The sequence below is a fragment of the Pholcus phalangioides genome, unplaced genomic scaffold (genome assembly GCF_987345545.1).
Source record: "Pholcus phalangioides strain wild (caught in Gottingen) unplaced genomic scaffold, Ppha-v1.0 ptg000009l_1, whole genome shotgun sequence".
Classification (NCBI taxonomy): Eukaryota; Metazoa; Arthropoda; class Arachnida; order Araneae; family Pholcidae; genus Pholcus; species Pholcus phalangioides.
In genome coordinates, this window is record NW_028301602.1 from 32,647,839 (window position 1) to 32,653,561 (window position 5,723).

Below are 5,723 nucleotides of genomic sequence, written 5' to 3' on the forward strand. Positions count from 1 at the left end.
TCCATGTAGAACACATTCAAATGCCATAGTACGCAAATTGCCCACCGAGGTGGCTGAAAAAATTATGCCCATAAAAATATGGATGTCAAATGTAACCAAAATGCAGCAACCCAATATACAAAAAACATATATCACCAAAAAATTAATTTTTTTTTGGTGATATATGCTTCTAATTTTTTGGTGGTTGTTTGATAATTTAAATAATACACTGCCCATAAAAAAAGACTATGGTTGACATCTAAGCATGGATAGCTTCTCGATTTATTCCACCATGTCTATCGTACTTCTTTTTAAATATATAAATCGTGATAGAATTCACGATCCCCGGAGTTAAGCTATTCCAGTTATTTACAACTCCCTCCTACGTCACAACCTGGAAATGCCCCTTACCAATCGATAATGGTGTTCCCTTATCGAAGCAGTCGATTGACGATGTATTAATAAACGTAACGATGATAACGTGACGATGTATTCAATTAAGAATTGTCGGCATATTTTTCCTCAAGAACATTTCTTTTTACTTTTCGGAAAAACTTTCACACTCGGCGGGCTGCAAGTTTGCCGCCTCTGCACTAAGTAAATTGGTTTTTCATTTTCCCCAATATGTGAATTTCCCCAATTAAACTCTGAAACGAAAATATCTACTGGCAAAGTCTAAGAACGAACCTACTTGTTGGATGCGATAGAATATGTTTTCCGAACTTATAATCACTCACACCTCTCTCGCATCTGTAATCGAAAATTGCTCAACCAAAAAGCTACTAATCTCGGATTTTCGAACCCATACTGTAGAATCATTCTGTTACTTTCCGTGCTAGAATCATTCTGTTACTTTCCGTGCTAGAATCATTACATTCACCAGATGGTGGTGTCAAGAATCCTTTTGATATATAAGTAGTGATAACTTCCTATAGAAACTAGACATCATTATCCCGCTTCAGAAAGTTCCCCTTAGGCACGATAAACTATTTCTTTCTTCCTGGAACATAACTGCTCTGAGGAATACAAATATAGATGTTAGGAGAGAGAGAGAAAACTAGCAATATTTTTTTTTTTCTATTCGCGCTCTCTCTCTCTCTGAATCAACTTACCCACATGTCTCTTGCTTGTTAGGTAGAATTCAGCACAGACTGATAAACAAGAGTAAAAATATCGCTGAAATTGGAACTGCTTCAGCGCATTGGCTGTAAGAAACATTAAAACGCAGTGAAAGTGCATTTTCCTCAAATGACTTCCATTGAAGAAAAAAATTTCCCTTCGAATCAAATAGATTAAGTAATTATGTATTTCTCTCTCGGCTGTGTATCAGCGTGTTGTCAATCGTATTCAAGGTGTCGCGATTTCAACTTCATCAAATATGTGGTTGAACATCAAATGTTCATCAAATTATGGTTGTTTTAAAAAAATTACGTTTGTAGTATCATTTATACAAATACAACGCCACAACAGGCAAATTGCCCAACGAGGCGGCTAGGAATAATAGACAATTACAAAAATATATTATCCCATGTAATTTTTTAATTTAAAAATCATTTCAATTTTGATTCACACGCATATCATTTGATATATACGCATATTACCTTTTTTTTTAAATTGAAAACAAATTTTTGAAAAACTATTTGAATTTTTTTCATGGAATATATAAATACTAATCTAGTTTTTAGATTATGTATAACTTATGGCCGTATTCACCGACGGCTGTTAACATGCAAGCGCCTGCTAAAACGATGGTTATTTGGAAAACGGTATTCTCCGCGCTTCACAGACCGGTTAGCAGTCAGTTTTTTCGTGAAAATGTAGCCACTGCTATTTGGGCTGTTAAAAAATGACAGGCATGTTAACGCATGCGCGATTAGTGTGTTTTCGGACTTCACCACTTTTCTTTAATGTTTATTTCGTGGACTTCGATTTTTTTGGGGTATTTTTCGAAAATTCGAATTTTATTCGCGCTCTGAAGTTTCGTTTTTTCTTTCTTTCTCTTGGTAATTCAAAGTCCGTTTTGCGGACTAAAAAAGTTTTTCTTTTTCAATATTTTTGACAATTCTAATGTAGTCGAATCCTGTTTTAACGAATACCGTTATAGCGAAAATCTCGTTTTAATGAACACTTTTCTCATCCCCCAGCTAAGTTTACGTAGGAGCAATGCTAAAACCTGCAATAACTTCATAACGAAATTTCGTTATAACGAAGTGATTTCTCCGGTATCTTGGAGTTCGTTATAACGGAATTCGACTGTACAATTTCAGACTTGAATTTTTTTTTTTTTGGTAATTTCTTTTGCGGAATTTCTTTTTTTCGGTTTCTTTCTTGGGTACTTCATAGTTTCATGAACTCTGAAATGCATATCGCGCTTTTGGGCAATTCGAAGTTAAATTTCACGGACGTTTGAATTACCAAATATATATTTATACAGTTGGATCCGCCTATATAACATTTTTCATAAACCATCATGGGAAAACGCTTTAAACGGAAAATCTTATTGTTGAGAATGATTGGGACCGTGGCCCCCACACATAGGCGGAGATAGACTTGGAAGTCTGGGGGGGGGGGGACACGATGATGTTAATTCATATAGACCTTTGACGTTGGGGGGGGGGGGAGAGGAATGCCTCTCCCCGCCCATGTTTCCACAAGGACGGGGCTGACAAGGCTCCTGTCCCGGGACAATTACTATAATTTTTTCACGCTATAAATGCACTATAGAAGGGCCAGCCAGATCCCAGCCTAGGGGCCCTGCTCCAGGATGTGGGAACATGAAAATAATTAGTCTTAATAATCGAGAAAACATTGTGGGGATGTTATAAGCGTATCGGCTGTATATGTAATATTAATAATAATGAAGGCATTTAAATTTCATTTTCTGGACTTTGAATCTACATTCGTATATATATATATATATTAGAAACGAATTCTATTTCATTGTCTCTGCATTCAATTTTTTCTGTTCATTTGGTAATTTAAAAAAAAACACTTTAAACCATCGGTTCTCAACCCCCTTTTCTGACTCGCGGAGCCCTGTGGGAAAATTTAATTACTGATCAAAGTAACTGATTTATTTTTACTATTTAAAAATATTTATAATCATTTTTTTAAATTTTACTGGTTTTTATTATTTTCCTCGAGCCGCGGAGCCCTAGGGAGTGCACAAGGGCTCCGCGGAGCACCGGTTGAGAACCGCTGCTTTAAACTATTGAAAGAAAAAGAATTGATCACTAATTTTTTTCCTGTATTTTGGATGATTCGAAGTTCATACACTGATTAAAATTTCTAGGTGTTTTTTTCAGAGCCACATTATAAATTTCATATGGCACATAACTTCTCATGTGTTTTTCAAATTTTTTGTTCTGTTGCTAATGTCATGATGGAGCAGTGCACTGTAGTTATACTGTGCAGTTTCATTATGTAGTTGAATATTACACAGTACAGTATATATTTTGCATAACTGCAAAATGTGGGTAACTATATAAATTATGTACTTCTGGATGCTCAATATGAGTGTGCATTCATATAGCATTTTTCGAGCATAACTCTTGATATAATTTTTTTTTTTTGTCAAACTCAGCTTCTCAATGCAAAGATAAATGGTGCTTCTTGATACAATCTGTTCGTAGTCCAATGTTATTAGTAATCTAATGCACAGATGAGAAAATGTATTTCCATATTTTGTCATTTCCAAGATTTTTTCAGCACACAAAATATCAGATACAAGGCAGCATGTTTTCGAATACCTTGAACATAGAGACGTTTAAATTTTTCCTGCAAAATGGTGAACATATCAAAATATTTAAAAATCAATTGAAAAAAAAAATTGACAATTTCGAAAAAAAAAGTCAATCAAACTTTCAAAACTATAATTGCTATTTATTGCACTCATAAATGTATTGATAGAATAATTAAAAGGCAGAAAAAAACATTACATGAGCCCGTCTTGTTGTATGATCATCTCAGACAAATTGTCGAATTATCTTTTGTGAAAAGAAGTGCAGAACCCCCAAGAGTGTTGCCTGTAGACTGCTTGCTTAGGAGTTGAGAGGTTTACTTGATTTGATCAAATTCTGTAATAAAGTACAGTAGCCAGAAATTAATGTGTATCAACTTTTGAAGTATCAACTATATTTCATACTACTTCAGGAATTTTACTTTATACATGAAACAATGACAGTGAACTAATAATATAGATTACAATTTTTATAGCTTATTTAAAACTCAAAACCAATGAAAATAACTACAAATAAGAAATAATCTAATACTCATGAACTCTTAACCTATTTTTCTGTTTGCACAACACTTATTTACGTTAAACTCTTTCTAAACGTATTTTTTTATTCCATATAATTTTATTAGAGATGTGAGGTGAGAATATTCATTTTTCTTGTAAATAATTTAAATTTTTTTACTAATTTCGTGTATATTGTGAAATATAAGTTGCGTGAAACATTACAACCAAAACAATTTTTGGTATAATCACCCCCCCCCCCCCCATTAATCCTGGTCATGATGAGAGGTTTTAAAAGTTTGGTTATAGAGATTTTAGAAACCTTTAGATTAAATTATTATATAAACAATTATTTTAAAATTAGATAAATTTTCAGAAATACGTTCACAACAAAAGAAATTAAACCAAAGTTGATTGATAAAGGAAGCTATTCTTATATAGTAACCTTCATTCTAATACAGAACTGTTTTCTTCAATGCACATACACTTAAATATTCTGTATCACTCACTTTTCTTTAAAAGTTGTGCAATTCAGCCCCACGTAAAAATCATAAATTGAAACAAAAAATCATTCACAAAAATTAAAGTATTTGTATGCTCGACACTGGGTCATAAAATAAAGGGTAGAATTTATCAAATGATTTCATAATTGCTTTAAATTAACCATGCCATCAATAAGTTGCACAAATTTTTCTCGGAATGTAATTTTTTCTACATTTTTAATAGTAATTATACTCTTGCAAATGATGTTTCACAATTAAATAGCATATTCTCTTCCCATCCCCATTGGCACTGTTTACAAACAATGCAGAGTATTGTTTACAAACTGGCATTTCTTTGATGGCTCAATCGAATACACATACATAAACCTCTGCTTTTGAATAGAAAAATATTTGTAATTTTATATGGAAAAAATAGAAATCTTTTTTTTTTCGTGAAATCGGACATTAATATTGTTTCAGCATTTGTAATATTAAAAAAAGCACTAGTCGTCACATGGGAAAATGAGGTGGGGATGTTAACAGAGCTTCAGTCCTGGGATGGATTGATCGTAATTTTTTGTTTTTACATTCTAAATTTACATCAAAGGGCCCACAGAAAATCCTGACATGGGGCCCGGCTTCAGGATGTGGGGACCTTGGTTGAGGGATAATCAGGGACCACTCAGCAACATTATATATCACACTTTGGATACTTCAATTTGTATATATAATAATTTTATAAAAGGAAATATAAATAACTGTTAAATAAAGCTTTACACATACCTCATCAACTGCTTGAGATTCCTCCATCTCCCAGAAATGCGATCGAGCATGTTTCTTGTGACGAGGTCGAAGCGGATGAAGAGCTGTACCAACGTTACAAACATCTGTTTCTTGAAATTTCTCTAATTCGTTACTTTATTCAATAAAATAAAACTACCAATAACAAAAATAAATAACATCTTGCGGCGATAGCCAACGCGATCGTCCTCCATCTTGTTTTCAAAAACACTCGCAGCAGTGAT

The 5,723-nt window shown here is 33.5% G+C and overlaps 1 long non-coding RNA gene across 1 annotated transcript; it reads right to left on the reverse strand.

The window, feature by feature from the left end:
* Positions 1-3,840: 3,840 nt before the first annotated feature.
* Positions 3,841-5,723, reverse strand: LOC149082837 (uncharacterized). Its single transcript, XR_016193303.1, has 2 exons — positions 5,482-5,723; positions 3,841-4,055 (listed from the first exon to the last, which is right to left on the reverse strand). It is a non-coding gene; the product is annotated as an uncharacterized LOC149082837 (long non-coding RNA).